At 36.1% G+C, this 18,318-nt stretch overlaps 1 protein-coding gene across 8 annotated transcripts in view; it reads right to left on the bottom strand.

The window, feature by feature from the left end:
• The window catches only part of LOC132399903 (nuclear receptor coactivator 3-like), a 226,414-nt gene that overhangs the window by 167,107 nt on the left and 40,989 nt on the right, over window positions 1-18,318 (bottom strand). For 6 of the 8 annotated variants that reach the window (XR_009514133.1, XM_059980802.1, XM_059980812.1 and 3 more), the window contains exon 3: window positions 13,944-14,017. The exons of the other annotated variants lie outside the window; for them this stretch is intronic. The gene's annotated coding sequence lies outside the window, so the exon portion shown is untranslated. The remainder of the gene's footprint in view (window positions 1-13,943; window positions 14,018-18,318) is intronic. 8 annotated transcript variants of the gene reach the window in all.

Raw genomic sequence — 18,318 nt, 5'->3', positions numbered from 1 at the left:
GCTACTACCATCAGGCAGCAGGTACAGAAGCCTTAGGTCCCAGACCAGCAGGTTCAGGAACACTTGTTATTCTGCAACTATCAAGCTCCTGAAATGACATACAGTAGATAACTTCATTCACATCTACTCTAAAGTGATTTTACAATTTGCAGAACCAATTTCAAAGACTCTGAACAATTTATGTTCTTAAAAATAATTTTTATTTGCAGTTTGTCTCTTTTGCATGTTGATTGACTCTCAGTCTTAGCTAATCTTGTACTTTGATAATAAATTTACTTTGTACTTTGAACTACAGTCTACCCAAAACTGCCATGTCTAATCCAACTCTGAAATTCACTTATTTTGTCCATGTTTGAACCATGTTTTTGGTTCTGGCTAAATTCAAAACTGACCACAAGTTGAATTTTGTTGGTTAACAGAAAAGCACAACAGCACTGTACTCCATCACTTATCTGATGACTGACTGGGCAGTAATTAAGCACACTGGTAATTAGTTTTGGATGTGGCCTTGTTTATGGACAGCAAATAGAAAATATTTAGCTAGAAGTCCGGTTAACTCTGGAGTTCAAATTTTCAGCCTACTTATCCCTTGAAGGCTTAGATCAGTAGTCCATTTGTAAACATCAATGGTCAGTCATGACTCTGTCAGATCCTCAAGCATGTTGAGTTGATGGTGTTCTCAGCCACCTGTATCATATTTTGGTATCAAAATGGCTGAAGTGACTGACTTTAGTGATGGTTAAGGAGCAGGCCATGGTGGATTATTTGTTTGTTGTTTCTGGCCAAAGATGGCTATAACACCTCAGCCATGTCTTTGGCACAAGAATATTGGCACCTGCTGACTATGAGTATATTATAGAAACCTCCCCCTCCTCCCATCAGATGGATAGACACTAGATGACATTGCTATTAATGCCAATTTCTGCTTAATCTCTTAAGCAGATGAGCTCATTTTACTTCCAGTGTGAAATATGTGTTCTTGCATCTTTGGTTCTCCAAGACAATACTTGATTGAAGGACACTATAGTATTCCAATAAATTGCTCCCTCTGTTTTGCTAATACAAGAACACTAGGATTTATATATTTATGCCTCAAATCCATTATACATTTCACATTTGCTAGTCTGAAAACGTTCCATTCAAACTTCAGAAGTTGTTACAAGGATATCATTGTTAAACATGATAGAGGGTTTCACTTTTAGGAATCATAATAGTGAGATTAGTCAAATTTTAATTTTCTATGCAGCAATAAATCCTGCCATCAAAGAGTTATACTTTAAAAGCAGAAATAGCAAGACATTATTGAATGGGATTCAATTCATCCAAATTATTACCTTAATTCTTATCATCAGTGAAGTGATTTTAAATTCACATCACACATGCACCAAATGACTTTTCAATAAAGGTATTTTCACCCAGCTCATCACTAAAGTATATGTACTCTAACATTAAAAACCGTTGCTAAGATGAACAGAAAAGTTGTGAAATTAAATTATATATGCATGGAAAGAAGGTCAAAGTGGAAAGGCAGCAACACAAAGCAAAGTTGATGCAAAATTATTTCACTGTTTGTACTATTTGAAAATACTTGTGCTGACAATGTTAATATACAGACATCCACCCGCACCATTTGCCATCCTAACGTACATCCAGAATAGAGATCCAATTGATATTTTCTAAGAGCCATCATCTTCAATGGTTTCTAGAGAAAAAAGCTCAACTCTACAGAAAACATGGTGTATTGTCCGTAAGTCCCTCCAGATAAAAATGAACGCTGTTAAATATCACTGTTAAATATCAGTTTAAACAATGGCTAATCTTCTTCGTTACAAAAAGACTCAACGTTATATACTAGAATATTAAAAGTTAGCAAACACTCATTTCAACACAGGTAAACAAATATAAATTATTTTTAAAAACATTTGTTAAACTTTACAGGTATTCAGTGTTTCCTTTTACTAGTTCTCTTATTTACAAATGGTGCAGGATGCAATGAAATTACAAACCATGAACTCAAGACTGAAGGTACAAGGTACAAGAGGGACAATTCAAGGAACTAAATTCGGCAGAAACAGGCAATCAATCATTCATTTGGAATTAGTTTGTACCTGAAAGGCAGTTCTAATGGAAAGCAGATGTCTGAGACACACAAATCAGGGGTTTTGTTTGCAGATATATGACTCAATGGTATCCTTTAAGTCCAAGTAATATTAATACATCTCCCAATTGCTCCTTTAACTTACAAATGCACATGCTACATTTATTTTAAATGTCGGAATTTTTTTAAACTACAGTATGCATACCAAGTTGAATGGCAACGCAATTACGGCGCAAATGTTGCTTTCTGCCAAAAGCTAAGGACTCGAAATTGAACATAAACATTAACTCATTTAACAAGATCAGAAAACAACTATTCAGGAAAAAAAATTCAAATACCGCAAACATAAAAGATGAGGGCAGAGGGAGAAGAGAAGAATGCACTAATTGTGCTCTCCCAAACTAGTTTAATTCACAACCTCAGTCATGTCTCAGCTTCTCTCCCCACATAACCAGTTTGCCCACTTCCATGCAGATTTTCTTGTCTTTGCTCATTTCCATGCTTAAGAAAAACACTGCCATTACAAAAAAAGGCATGAGAGTCGGGTGGGAAAAAACACTCAGCAACCCAGGTATGCTTCTGAAACTAAAGCAGAGTTGTTATTTGAGATCAACGTTTCATTCAACTGTGAGCAGCTAAACTCATGATACTGAGCTGCCCAAGTTTAATAAATTAAAACTCATTACCCAAAATGTTCTTTCACTTTTAACTACAGAATGAAAGACTTTTGTGACTTTAGGATATCCCTGAGCACTTGACTGTGCACAGCAAGCACATGAAAACAAAGTTCAAAGTAAATATATTATCAAATTATGCACAGTATATGTCACCATATACTATCCCAAGATTAATTTTTGTGCAGACATTCAGAGTACAACAAAGAAATACAATAAAATCAATGAAAAACAACACACAAAGACCAACAAACACCCAATGTGCAAAAGATGAACTGCTTAAATACAAAAAAAAGACAAATAATATTGAGAACATGAACGTGAATATTGAGTGCTTGAAAGTGAGTCTATAGATTGTGGAATCAGTTCAGTGTTGACATGAGTGGACCTACCCACACTGCTTCTAGAGCCTGAAGGCTGAAGGGTAATAACAGTCCCTGAACCTGGTGATGTGGGACCTGTACCTCTACTCAGATGGCAGCAGTGAGAAGAGAAAGTGACCTGAAGCAATAATGATCAGATTACATTTTTAATTATCTTGGTTAAAGAATATATATGTTGTAGTTTTTTCATTCATAGTTGTGCTACAGAAATTATTTTCTGTCCACTAGCGCAAAACAATGCCCAAGTTTAATTTTTCAAGGAAATTAAATTTTTATTCCCCCAAACAGTTTCCTTCAGTAGGGTCTAGAAATGTCAGTATGATTGCACAAATGCCTGGAAAGGAGCATGAAACCATAATAGCCTGTATTTTTTTGCATTCTCCTCTGAAGCAATAGTTCATATCATTTTCTTATATTTGGCCTCAAATTTTAATCTGCCTATTAGCCTGCTAAAAATCCAAATTAAATGCAAAATATAAACTGAACAAGAATAAACTTCAAAATAGGAGGCAGAAAAAAGTCAAAGCTCTGCTTTAGAATTAACCTCATTTGCAAAATATAAAACAATGTTCAAAATAAAATCAACACGTTAAGTAAATTGCTCCAAACTCTGTACCAACACATTTAAAATGAAGATATGTAGTTCAAATTACAAAGCTGATTGACTTGAGCCTCACCTAAGCTGGCCTTATAAATTATACAAAGTCATATTTAGAGTATTATCTATGATTATGTATTTTGCCTCAGAAACAAAGAAAGCTAGAAGGTCATTCATTACATAAAAGAATTACCTTTCAATGAAGTTTTTGAAAAGACCAAAATAAAATAAAAGCACTTTGACAATTATCGTTTGCTCTTAAACAACAAAATTATATAAACGAAAAGCCATGATTTTGCATTCATTGGTTAAACTTATATGCTGATATTTTGTTTTGATATGCCATGTTGGTGGCTTACATTTTTCTGACTGTGTATACACTGAACTAGTTAACTATAGATAGTCATACTCCTTAGAAACATTACTTTTAGCATTACTTTTTGCTTTAGCAGAATAGGTTGTAGCTACCTTCAAAGCACAAGTTTCCTCAGTTACTATGTTACTAACATTGCTGGAAAAATGTAAACAGTGTACCCTAATCTATTCATTACATAACTAATTCATATTATGGAAATGCATATTTGGAAGAACTACCCATATCAACATCTCAGCACAAAGCATATTTTCTTGAATCACCTAGAATCATAAATTCAGTATTTACACAAATAAATGAACAGATCAACTGGTCAAACAAAATACCATACTAAACTCAGTTCTGTATTGGATTACTGACACTTCCAAAGATAAATGACTTTTTATTTAGCATATCAGTTCATTTCCCAAGGGGAACCCAATTATGAGGGGAGCTCAATATGCAGAAAAATGCTTATGCTGAAAATCTAAAATAAAAACAGAACATGATGGGGGAAAAACCCTCCAATGACCTGTGCTCACCATGTTGGCTGAGATACAATTCCAATCCCCATATCTCAGCTCTCAGTAACAGCTCTGCTCAACTGCCCAACTCCAGCCCTCAATGACAGCTTCACCACATCAATTCAAAAGAGGCACTTCAGAACTCTGGGACACTAGCTGAGGCAAGGGGTTTGTGTTAGATTCTTAGTCCAGCAATGCTGTGAGACATACACCTTGGTCATTCCCTAATAACCCTTTTAACACACAATCCATGAGCAATGTCACTGTTGAGAAGGCATCATGAACACCAAGCAAGGCACCAACAAAGCACACCACAGTCACTATCTTAAAAGCTGCAATTTATGAACAGGGTAGACTCTATGACATTCAGGGATGAAAACCTGATTGGAGATGTTTGAAAACTTGAGCAGTGATCTGGATGGCAAAGTATACACAAGCACTAAGCTTAACATATCCTCTGAAAGTCTAATTCTATGAAAGATAGAAACAGGCAAGGCTGGCCAACAGGGCTCCAATGAAGCTGTATAGGCCATTGTCCAGTGGTTACAATGGATTACAAAAACATTGATGAATTCATTCATGGCCTATGCTCTGCTGGGAGCTAAGAGCCCAAGAAGAAAAAGCTGAACACAGAAATTCACGAAGTATTAGGAATCAGGTTAAGACTATAAAACAGTCTTTAGTTTAGAAAACGGATTCATGTCAAATGATTTAGACTAATTAGAACCCCTGATTCTACTTCTAGATCATTCAATTGAAAATAAACCAATTAAATCAAAGAAACCCAACCTTTATGGCCAAGCATCAGAAATTAGAACGGTACACCATCCATACAGAGTTGCATCAAACAAAAGCCAAATTTGTCAGACTAATTCATCCAAAACTATGGGTAAAAGTATAAAGGAAAAAGACAGAAAGGAAATAGAATTCAGTCATCATTCGAACTACAAAAATTACCTTTCATAGAAAGTCAATTTCCCATCTTTGCTGAAATTTGCTACTAATTTTAAACTGCTTTAGGCAATTCAAAACAATGTCTCTCATTAAGATAATATTGGACAGTATATTTCCTTCATCATTTAGTCACCACAAGGTAAAGCTAATTGGCAAATCACTGATGAAATTCAAATGAAAAGTCTTGAAAACAGCCCAAGATCATTTCACTTAGGAATCCTGCAACCAACAGCAAGACCTGGGTACTCAATGAGAAGAAAACAACTGAAGTTGAGTAAAGCAGTCATTTACAGCTGTTCCCGTACTTTATCAAAGTATTTTTTTTTAATGATATACATCATCCAAAAATCACAATCCAAAAAAAAACATTAAAATAGCACAGAAACTAGTCTGCCCATGCCTTCTGCTTCTTTGTTTTATATACCACCTAAAACATTTTCCATTAAATTCCCTTTTCACCATCATGCAATATCAATTATGGACATTTTTTCAAATCCATTCATGACAAATAAGAAATAGAAAATCTATTTAAAATTATCTTTTACAACAAAATGTGCAAATTTTTAAACACATTTAAGACTTTTATCCCAGCTCTGGGAGATTCAACAAAATTGGCTTTAAGAAGCTGTTTAAGTTCTAAGCAACCAAAGGTGGGTGATCATTACTACCTGTGAAATCTTCTACGAAACCAAATATTTTTGAAATATTTTGAAGTATCCAAAGAACCATTTATAATTCACACTATAGACAAAATGATTAATCTGAATGGCACTACAAACAGAACAGAAATCAATTTACTGTGCTGCCCCAAAAAAAGAAAAAGATCTTTAAATACTTCTCCAATTGATTCTTACCCCAGTTAGAATGGCACAAAAAGTTCAGACTAATGTACATTCCACTCTTGTTTACTTTCCAGCTGTGGCAATTTTATAAATTAAAATCAATACTTTCAGCCAGGTTAGTGAAAATCACTTCAAAGTGCGGACTAGAACTGCCGACACTTACAGAGAAAGCAAACTGATGTCAAAAGTAATCTACTGCTGTGAGAAATGGAAAATTCATGCCCCAATTCCAAAAGCAGCTGCATTTTAAAGTTTTCTAGCTGGTTTCTGAGCTGAAGGAGAAAGGCAAGAGATAAATATAAAGATAATTTGTCCTAACATTAGAGTATGGAACTGCATTACCTCAAGATGGGGACATGACCGTAAACCCTAAGGAAAATTAAGTTTCTTCTGCTCAACAAAACTTCATTGTATAACAAATCCCACAAGCCTCAAAAAAGTCTAAGTTGAACTTTACCCTACTTAACAATCAGCAATTTCATAGTTTTAGTAAAGACGCAATACTCCTCCACTTATTTAAAAAGAATTATAGTCATTCATGTCACAGTCGCTCCCATATACATGCACAGACGTGTTCTTCCATAGTAGCTCTCCAATAGTGTCTTGTTTTAAACAAGGCAGTCTTAATGTGAAATTACAGGCTTCTATTTCAACCAAAATTATAGGCTTTGCTGACCCAATTTAGTATAATGTTGTGCTTTTGTACCAATCACTTTTAAACGCCCAGAAAGAATTCTGTCTCCAGACAGAACCAAGTAAGCTGCTACAAAATGATTTTCCTTAAACATGCAACAAAGCTAGCAGTGTTGCAAATTCCATCTTGGGCTGAGTTCACTTGGGACTGTAGGTCTGTCAGGTTGACCCACTGAAGTAAATCAGTAAAAGTGCATATTGCCTTCAACGGTCACCTTCATAAAATTCCATTTGCAAACTTGTTTCTTTGAGAATTTATTTCAGAATTTAGTGTTTAATTTAAGTAACTTTCAATTAATTTCTCTTTTCAATTTGAACTTCTACACATGCCACATTATAATATACTTCACTTGGACAATGATCAAAAATATCATACTAGGCAAAGTGGCTTGTTCTGCCAGCCTATTGTTTGCTAATGAGACACAAGGGCTTAAATTTCTAAAGGTATTCAAAGAAAAATTTATGCTAAATAGAAATGCTGTACAAGATCAAAAACTTTGAATAAAATTGTCCTAGGATAAAAATTAGCACAAATGTTAATATGTAACATATTTTAATCTGAAACTGTGAAAAGGAGCAATAAAGCATTGTAGAAAGCTGTCTGAAATGTTAAAAGCCATAAAGTTATATGTAAATTGTACTTAGTCTTAGAAGTATTGAGCTGAAGCACTAAGTAAGCAAACTGCTCAGAGAACAATACTTGCTTGTAACATGAAAATATGTGTATACAGTTCCTGAAGGAAATGCATAGTAAAAGCAGAAAATGTTAAAACTCCAACAGTATCTATGCAGAGAGAAAAACAGCTTTAAAGTTTGTGTTTTGCTCTATTCTGTATGCCTTCTGCAGAGAACAATTTTTCATGATTTACTGATGCAACCACGCTAATTAGCTACACATTAATTGACCCCCAGATTCTGATATTCAAAAAATCCATTGAATAGAAACAGAATTTGGCAAATCATGAAATTGTGGAATGAAATGAGATCAGCAAAGTATACAAATTTGCTTACTAACAAAGATTGCAACTCCGTAAACTTTTAATGTTTATGTCTTTCCATTGCAACAAATAATTTATTGAATTTAATTTGGCTCTGCAATCCCTTGACAGTTTGGCCCCTCCAAACAAGTACTTCATACAGTAATGCATTCCATGATTTTTTTTAAGTCCTCATTTAAAAAGAGCAGATGATCTAATTGAATAAGAACTGCAGCAACATTAAGACTACAGCTGATAAATCCCAGGACATAAGATTTGTTATTCATGCTCATTTTTAAAAAAAATCAAGAGGGACTACTTCAATCTGCTCCTTCCATCCATCAAAGTTTGCAAGACACAACTGTAGAGGCCAAGTGGAGAAGAAGCTGTTTAATAGATTTAATACATTCTTAACATGCCAATCTTTATAAAACATACTATAATAATCTTCCATTAACATGCAAGCAACAGTGCCCTGATAAAAGCTAAATGCTTTTATCTTCCAAGATTCCCACGAGGTAAATGCAAAATTTTGGTAGAATGATACCAGCTGACAAGAACACAAACTGCAATATAGTCCTTCTCATAACATGCAAAACTCCATGCCCAAGAATGGAAAAAAAAAGTGATAATCAATTTTCATTGGATTAGCATGTTTCTTAAAATCATTTTAGCTATCCAAGCCCTGATCATCACAAAGGGGAATCACAAATGATTTTCCCATAGCAATAATGATCTTCAGAAAGATACAGCTCATTGTCCAAACACTATGGGCAGATTCAAGTCAATTCTCCAGGCACAAATGCAGATATTTGATCAAATTATGTCAACGGGATAGCACTAGTAATGGGAAATAAATTCATTGTGCTTGACAAAAAGCTTAACTGTAAAATGTTCTCATCTAAATTAAAGTCCACCATGCATTTTGAATATTATATGCCATCATATATACTTTCCTTTTTAAAAATGAAGTAACAAAATAAAAGAAAGTACAGAAACACCAATCTTACAGTTCTATAACATCATGCTACACTTTTGCAAATCACATTACGGTTAATTGTTTTTTTTCTAAATTCCTGACATCATTTTCCATTTATAGATTCAGAGACAACTCAGATGCTACCCCTCCCCACAATGTTTGGAAACTGAAGCCAAAACAAACATTCCTCTGGCATTCTTAATATACAAATCCAACATGACAGAAAAAAAATAGGGTGTGGAAAGAACAATTATTATCAGTGAGACAATGATGTTGGGAACAAAACTGAGGAATATAAACAGAATCTCATCAAACTTCAGAAGCTTTGATCTTGACCTACTCAAACACATAAAACAAGAATTGCTGACAAACAAGACTTTGATTTAGCATGTATAACATCTTATTCTTTTTCATTTCCTGTAGTTTCAAGCATCCAAAGTCATTGCTTCTCTAATAAGTATTTTAAAAAATAGACAATGGAAATCTGGACTAAAAACAAAATAGGCCAAAAATACTCAGCGAATCAGGCACAAACTGTGGAGAGAGAAAGACACAGCAAACATTTCAGTATCAGTAATCAAGTTTATTTTTCTCCACAGAATCTACCCAACCTAGATGTTTCTTCCTTAAATTAAAATCCAAGGTATTCTTATTTGAAATTCAAACTTTCTCTTGACACTGCATCCTTTTAATAGAGGCTGATGGACTCAAAATTACAAAAAATGTAGAATAAATTAGATGACTTACTACTTTTTATTAAACATGCAAAGCACAGGAATAAAACAAACACATAAAAGAGCTCTTTAGACCAATACAATACTTGCCTTTGCTGTTCACCTAATTCACTAATCCATATATATAACTAACTAACATTCTTCCTATCTGGTGCCTCCATATAAAACACTTCCTCAAGTGAAAAAGTACCAAGTAATCTGATTTCAGGTCTTTTACTTAAGGACACTACTTATCACCATTTTTAAAAAAAGTCCATTCTTCTAAACGTACATGAGCAGAGGGGCGATGTGGGAGGAAGATGAGATATAGATTTAAGCCAGTTACATGCAAATTTTTGTCAAAAATGCTTGTATTATTGCAAATGAGATTTCAAATATGTAGTATCTACTTAAGGTGGAAAATCTACAGTGCATCTTTAATCATATTATAGATTTTTATTTTTGAATCACTGATCTGAAATTAATTATATCATTAGGAGGCTATGAAATCTCGAAAAACCTCCATACCCTGTTCAAGCTAGTTTTATCTTATTAAAAGCAGTAGGGAGAACACACATTAATGCAACAACCACAATGGGAAAAAAAATGGCACTGTGCCCTCCTTCTTGCATCTAAACATTGGACTTTAACAAACAGGAGCCAGTAGAAGCAGATAAGCCGTGCAGTGGGTATGCTAAAATAAGACGCTTGTAAAAGCAGAAGGACAGACTGTTCTAATAATGTATGAAGTTTTGTTCACTTCTTCAGGAATCCGCCTGACGTTTACATTTAAATTTACTACCAAATATTTGAATACAAGTGTTTCTCTTAAAATTCAAAGGGATTCACAAATACAGATTGCTGGGAAACAGCAATCTACAATTCACCAGTGGTGGGCGTTGCACAGAACATGTACCAAAGGGTCAAAAGTTTATGGTGCTTCTATTTTCACCTTTTAGTATCCAATCAGAGAGAGAGGTTATGCTAACTGAATTTCAACTTCTGCAATTAACCCTTTAAGTGCCATAACGATTGGGACTGTTGAAAGCAACAAACTCAAGATGAAATTATAGAAAAGTTTAAAGGAAACATCCTTAAATTCACAAATGAAACTTAGGTATGCTTGATAAGATACTTAAACGTGGGAGTTTATTTACATAATTACAGTATTTTGCTGAATATCATGACAACTAGATTATACAAGCATTCTAATATTTATTAAAGAATTTTAATTGCATAACATGTCAGAAGTAAAATTCTTGTACAAATTAGAATTTACAATTGTCCCTGCAAGTAAATTACAGATTCCACACAAACCTCAACTATATGAAAGCAAAATAGTATGGATACTGAAAATAATCTTCAAGCAAAGCAACATTTCTGAAGACAATTTCAGGCAAAGAAATCCAGTTCAGAACTAGAGAAAAAGGTTGAGTTAAAAGAAATGTTATGATGTAATATGAGGAGAAAGGAAAACTAAATGTAAGGACTGTAGAAAGAAAGTGGAAAAAAGAAAAGATTAAATGACAAAAGGTACACTGATGAGAACAACTTCATGACATCAGGGGAAGGCATCATTGAAATGGCATAATCACTAGCTGAAACTGCTGACTCAAATGTTCAGTCCAGAATACTTTTCCAGAGCCTATTCAAATACTGGAGATACGAGGTCACGCCTCTTTCCTAAAATCACTACCCATCTGAGTTTACCTAGGGTCCTGAATCTGCCGGCATTCTGCATCAAGTCAGGCAGTGAACCCTCAATAGTGTCTATGCCTTAAACAATAAAGTCCCACGGGCACCTCACTGGATTATCCCAATAGGCTTTGATAGAAGGTAAAGCTGAAAATTAAGATTTCACTTCTGTCAAGTTTAGGCTATTTAACAATATTCACATTAAGATGCATTAAAAACTAAAAATGTAAATAATATACTTGTTAAAAATAACAAAGATTATAACTTACACCACTGCACTTGCCAAAATCCCTACTGAAATAAATGAGATCACCAAGCCTATGCCAGGTCAGACCTCAGAATTCCTCAGAATACTGTAATGTGTGGAACTCTTAGCAAGACACAGGACCTGATTCTTTCTGAGTGACCTGGTCTGTTAGCCACGACTAGCAAGATTCTGCCCATGCTTCCTTGAGTGCTATGAGCTTGAGACTTTGTGGTGTACAGAATACAAAGAGGACATGTGATGGAGAATTAATGTAGCAGCTCACCAGCAGTTCAGTCACACTTGTAGAATGAACAAAAGTATTCAACAAAGCAGTCAGCCAATCTACATTTCATCACTCCGTTGCAGAAGAGATTGCAACAAACAGAGAAACCCAAATTTAAAGTGGTATAAACACCTTGAAAGAGTTCTTAGTCCTGAAAGGATAGGACATGTTTTTCCTGCAAGGTAACATGCCATGAAAGGGGCCTGTTTCCTGTACTTTTGGTCTCATCCCATCACCCAAATCCAAGTCAGATTTCCCCATATTCCTCTATATTGATGCCACCAGTTATTTCTTCCACTGCAACTCCCTTCCACTCCTCCCCCACCACTCCTGAGGTTCACTTCCTTCACAATACCTGGTTCTGCACTCAAATTACCTTAAAAAGTCTTTCAAAGCAAAGTGGGGAATTCATACCACACCAGATCCCTAATAGTGTAATTTAAGCTGAAGTTTTAATTTACATCAACACGTGCCACCAAAAATTAACCTGTCTGCCAGATTTTCAGAGTGCTAAATCCAGCCTATACACCTTTCATGTTCATCAACACAAGCATCATTATTCCAGTTTAAAATCAGATAGTGGACAAGAGTAAATGGGACACAAATTTTGTTCTGTCCCAGGTTAACAAAATAGTCCCTATCAAAATGAATATGGGATTTATAGTTATTACCAAGAGACCAGCTATACAAACATATGGATATATTAACCTGAAGCAGAAGTGGCCAGTCAGCTTCTCAAGCATGATCCACATTCAAAAGGATCATTGCCCAATCATTCCCACCTACCCCAATTTTTAATATGGATTTCAAAAGGATATTTTTGTAACCAATTTCACTAAGTTCTTTGAGGACATAGCAAATAAGAACAACATCAAAACTGCAACACACATTAAATGTTTCAGCCTGAAAGGCTGACCTTTTTATTCCATAGAGCATCTATGCCTGACCTGCTGAATTCACCCAATATTTTGTATGCATTGCTCAAGATTTTCAGCATCTGCAGAATCTTGTCTTAACATAGAACATGATTAACTACCATGTAGGACTGCAATAAATAAGATATTACACAGACAAGTTCAAAACTAAGGTCTATATTAAAATAAAAAATAATAATTCAAATTGGATTATCCTGAATGTATATTGAATTTAAGTATTCAGTACAATTCTGGATGTTATATTATGAAGACATAACAGGAACCGGTGGGAGTACTAAATAAAAGGCATTTGACAACCCACACAGTTAAGCTTAAAGTAAATGCACAAGGGATCCAAGGCAAGCTATCTACCTGAATCCAAAGTGGCTTGCTGGAGAGTGGGGGGGGGAAGGAATGGTTGCAGTGTCGGAGAGGAGCTTTGCTGATTAAAAGTCTGTGAGGAATGGCATACCTCAGGAATCAGTACTACGAATATTGTTTATGATATATGTATAGTATATTTGTGACATGTATATGAACTTAGGTGCTATGATTAGCAAATTTAAGATGACATGAAGCTGGTGGTATTGTTGATAGTGGAAAAGATTGCCCAAGGCTATGGTACAAGAAGAGGGTTTGGCAGATGGAACTGAGTTCCAACAAGTGTAAGGTGATGCATTCTGGAAGTCAAGGGCAGGAATCATACTGAGAGGGAAGTGGATCAGCCATAATGAAATGATGGAGCAGACTCGATGGGCTAAATAGCCTGGTTCTGCTTTTATATCTAACGGTCTTCAACATACAGTTAAGAGGCAGAACACAAGGAATGTTGATAAGCAAAGGAACCTTGGGATTTAAGTCCATAGTTCCCTGGAAGCCGCAAAATAATTTGGTGGTGAAAAAGTCAGAGTATGCTTGCATTCATTGGTTGGACATAGAATATAAAAGTTGGGGTCACATGTTGCAACTTTTGGTTGGTTAGACCATATTTAGAATACTATGTGCAGTTCTACTCACCACACGATAAGAAAATGTGATTGCACTAGAGAGAATGCAGAGGACCATCAGGATGTTATCTGGATTGAAGGATTCTAGTTATGGAGAGAGATTGGAAATAAAAATCAGTGACATAGTAGGCAGCAAGTAACTTCTAGTTCTAAACAATATATTCTTTCTATTTCTAAAGCAAATTGGAACAGGTGTACTAAAGAGAATTCATAATTTTCTTGCACAGACATCCCCTGCGTAACAAATTAGTTTCATTTCAGACATCCATAAGTTGATTTCATCTGCAAGTCAGAAAATACTCAAAAAAAATCACTCAATATTACACAGCATTGTAATGAAAGGCCAGCACCGTAGCGGCATCCGCACCGAACTTCCAGGTGGGTGAGTGGTCCCAAGTTTGAATCTAGCTAGCTCCTTGCACGCATTCCATTTGTGCTGGGATGAGTATCGGGAGCTAGTAACTTGGCCTCATAAAATACAGACAAATGGTAAGCAAACAACAAAGGTTGCTGCCTGATGTGCCACAAGGTACAGAGAGAAACAACAAATGGTAGCGAATAGCGGCACAAAATCACAAGACTGATAAGCAAGGAAAATAAAGTGATGAGAAAGAGGAAACTAGTTCTGCCATTTGTAACATGTCCATAGTTCCCCAAAAGTGATGATACATGTAGACATAATGATAAAGGTGGATCTTGGCATGCATGCATTCAAAGAGGACATTGAGTACCAGAGTTAGTAAATCACGTTACAGCTGTATATGACATTGGTGAAACCACATCTGAACAATTGTGTGCCCTTCTGGTTGGCATACTTCAGGAAGGAGGTGATTAAGCTAAAGAGGGTGCAGAAAAGATTCACAATAATGTTGCCAAAACTGGAGGACTCAAGTTATATCAAGACTAGGATTGTTTTCCTTGCACAAAGGAAGCTGAAGTGAAAGCTTATTGAGATTTATAAAATTGTGAGTGGCACAAATAAGGTGGGTAATCACAGCCTTTCTTACCAAACTACCCCACCACCCCGCAAGGAAGGGGAATCTAAAAGTAGAAGGCCTGTCTGTATCTGTGAAGGAGTACGAAGAGGACTTTTTTTGCTGCTGTTGTCTTGTTTTGTTCTGTTGTTGTTGCTGCTCATGTCATTCTGCTGAGCACTGTGGGCATGCTGTGATTGGCGCCCAAATGGCAACACTTGCCCCCAACACATCCTTTGGTGTGATGGTTCCTAATACAAACAATGCATTTCACTGTAATTTTAATGTACATGTGATAAGTAAATCTGAATCTGAAGGTGAGAAGCAAGATTTAAAGGGGATCTTGATTTTTTCTTCACAAAGTGGGCATATTGAACGAGCGACTAGAGGAAATGGTAAGGCACTTAAAATTACACCATTTAAAAGACATTTTATGTACATGGACAGGAAGAGACATGGTGTGGCCAAATGCAAGCAAGTACAACCAGCTCAGCAAGGAACCTTGGTTTGCATGGATGAGTTGGGACAAAGGGCCTGCTTCTGTGCCGTACAGTTCTATGCATGTCAGACTTCAAATTTAATAATATTATGAGAGTTTGCATGTACAGGTGTCCATAAACCCAGCATTTGTAATGCAGGGACAGCTTGAAGATCACCATTTGTGTGGGCCACTAACTTATAGAAAAGTTTGTGTATATATTTCAATCTAAAGATCATATTTCAAAAGAATATACTATACAACTTCTGCCAACTTCAGCACAAATCACTCATTTACAATTTAATTTCAATTAAAACTCCTAGCTTTCATGACAACATAGCTTTAATGAGCTTTAAAATAAACTACACTCGTTAATTGCTGGGCAACTTGGATCAGTTTTAATGTCATATTACTCAATAATAATCAAGTTTTCATTTGCATAGCATGCACTCACATTTTTTTTTAATTTAGAGATACAGCACAGTAACAGGTCCTTCCATCCCAACGGGCCCATGCGTCTTTGGAATATGGGAGGAAACTGGAGACCTGGAAGAAATTGTGTTCATGGGGAGAATGCACAAATTCCTGATGGACAATGACAGGAACTGAACCTGGGTCACTGGCACTGTAAAGCTTTACGCTAACCACTATGCTACTGTACGCCTTACAGAACAGTATTAGTCATATGGTGAGAGTGGCCCAACAATTTCAAATAGATACACTTTCCCTACAAGTAGATTATTGAATTAAAATTGGAAGAGCAGATTTCATAATAAATCGTTAACCTAATTGCTACTGAAGAAATTTTAAAAAGTACAAAAAGTTTGGAATTCAAGCACTCAATGGAAGGAAGCACAAAAGAAATAGCGCACAGACTTGAACTTAAGTTTCAGTAATCTCTCACTAATTCACACTTCATCTTTCAAATCGCTGCAGTAGTAGTGATAGCTTACTTGAAGCTCTCACCTGCTGAAATAGAGGGAACATCATTACCCAAATGTATAAAATAACCAACTTAGTTTAAATTAAGTACTTCACTGCATTAAGCTCAATACAAACTTGATGTAACAGAGTGAATTCTGAGTGATGCTGAGGATGTTCTACGAGGCTGTGGTGGCCAGTGCTATCATGTTTGCTGTTGTGTGCTGGGGCAGTAGGCTGAGGGTAGCAGACACCAACAGAATCAACAAACTCATTCGTAAGGCCAGTGATGTTGTGGGGGTGGAACTGGACCCTCTGACGGTGGAGTCTGAAAAGAGGATGCTGTCCAAGTTGCATGCCATCTTGGACAATGACTCCCATCCACTCCATAATGTACCGGTTAGGCACAGGAGTACGTTCAGCCAGAGACTTATTCCATCAAGATGCAACACTGAGAGTCATAGGAAGTCATTCCTTCCTGTGGCCATCAAACTTTACAACTCTTCCCTCAGAGTGTCAGACACCCTGAGCCAATAGGCTGGTTCTGGACTTATTTCCACTTGGAATGATTAACTTATTATTATTTAATTATTTATGGTTTTATATTGCTATATTTCTTCACTATTCTTGGTTGGTGCGGCTGTAACGAAACCCAATTTCCCTCAGGATCAATAAAGTATGTCTGTCTGTCTGTCTGTCTGAATTCACAAAGTTCATTCACATTTCAATCAGTACAACCCCATTTTGCTTAATGTTGCTATATCAAGTCATTTATGCCTATTTCAAGATAAGTTCTAACTTTTCACTCAAGATTTTGGACTCTGAATCTGTCTACAGTTTTCATAGTTCTGTTTAGAAGTCTGGTGGTATATTTTGCAGTTATATCTGAGGAGGATCCTCCATAATCCTGAGGGACTGACCAAACTGAAGTTCATGGCAAGTTCAACACAACCCAAGCGGTGGCTGATGTCCATCCCTATATGTTTATGATAACAGGAAAGACTCTGTTTACCTCTGTACAGATGTTGCCTCACCTGTTAGGTATCCACAACTTTTTCTATTTAATTTCAGATCTCTTGCATCTGTAGTTTTGTTTTTAACTTTCCAAATTTTTCAACAAATGCTACTTATCTAACTTCATATGGAGGCACTATGGTTCCTGATGGTCAACTGCAAGATACTTACTTTGCAAGTCCTCCATTACAAGATTCTTGAGTCCTATGCCATAAGTTCTCTTGCAACAACATTTCCATTGCAACTGCAGTTTCAGGTTCTTGATTAGTAAGGATATCAAAGGTTTTTGGGAGAAGGCAGGAGAATGGGGTTGAGAGGGAAAATAAATCAGCTATGATTGAATGGCAGAGCAGATTTGATGGGCTGAGTGCCTAATTTTGTTCCTATTGTGTCTTAGTGGAGATAATAGGTGGATACACTAATAAACCAATCAGCTGCAGTGGTGACATGGTTTGTTGGATATCCTTGCAGTCACCTGTTCAGATCATGATATAACAATGCCTGGAATAAAGGTAGGAGGTTGAGTCACGCATTTAACTTTGAAACAAAATACCCTATTGGTTATGATAAAACCATTCTAAACTTATAAACAAGAGGAAGATGCAAGCATTTTGGTTTTCCATGCTCCTCTCCTGCCAGTCATACCTTTACAGAGCTTCAAAGCCTTTTAACTGGGGATTCAAACTGCGGACCTTTTCCTCAGGGCAGGAGACACCGGTTTAAGATGAGAGGAGGGAATTTAAAAGATTTTAGGGTAGTTTTTTTTCCCCCAACATAAGTGGCAGACATATGAAATAAGTGGCCAAAACTGGTAGAGACAGATACAGTTCAATTTGAAAAGTGTCTGGGGAGGGGGATATAGCCCTTAATTGGGTAAATTAGATTAACATTATTAAGCATCAGTCAGTTTGGATGAGGGGGGCTGAATGGGCCCATTTCTACGGGCGATGATTCGAGCAATCAGAATCCTGAAGACTGCAGTAGACTTCCTCTTAGAC

The sequence above is a fragment of the Hypanus sabinus genome, chromosome 9, assembly GCF_030144855.1.
Source record: "Hypanus sabinus isolate sHypSab1 chromosome 9, sHypSab1.hap1, whole genome shotgun sequence".
Taxonomy (NCBI): Eukaryota; Metazoa; Chordata; class Chondrichthyes; order Myliobatiformes; family Dasyatidae; genus Hypanus; species Hypanus sabinus.
This window is presented reverse-complemented; position numbering and strand designations above follow the sequence as displayed.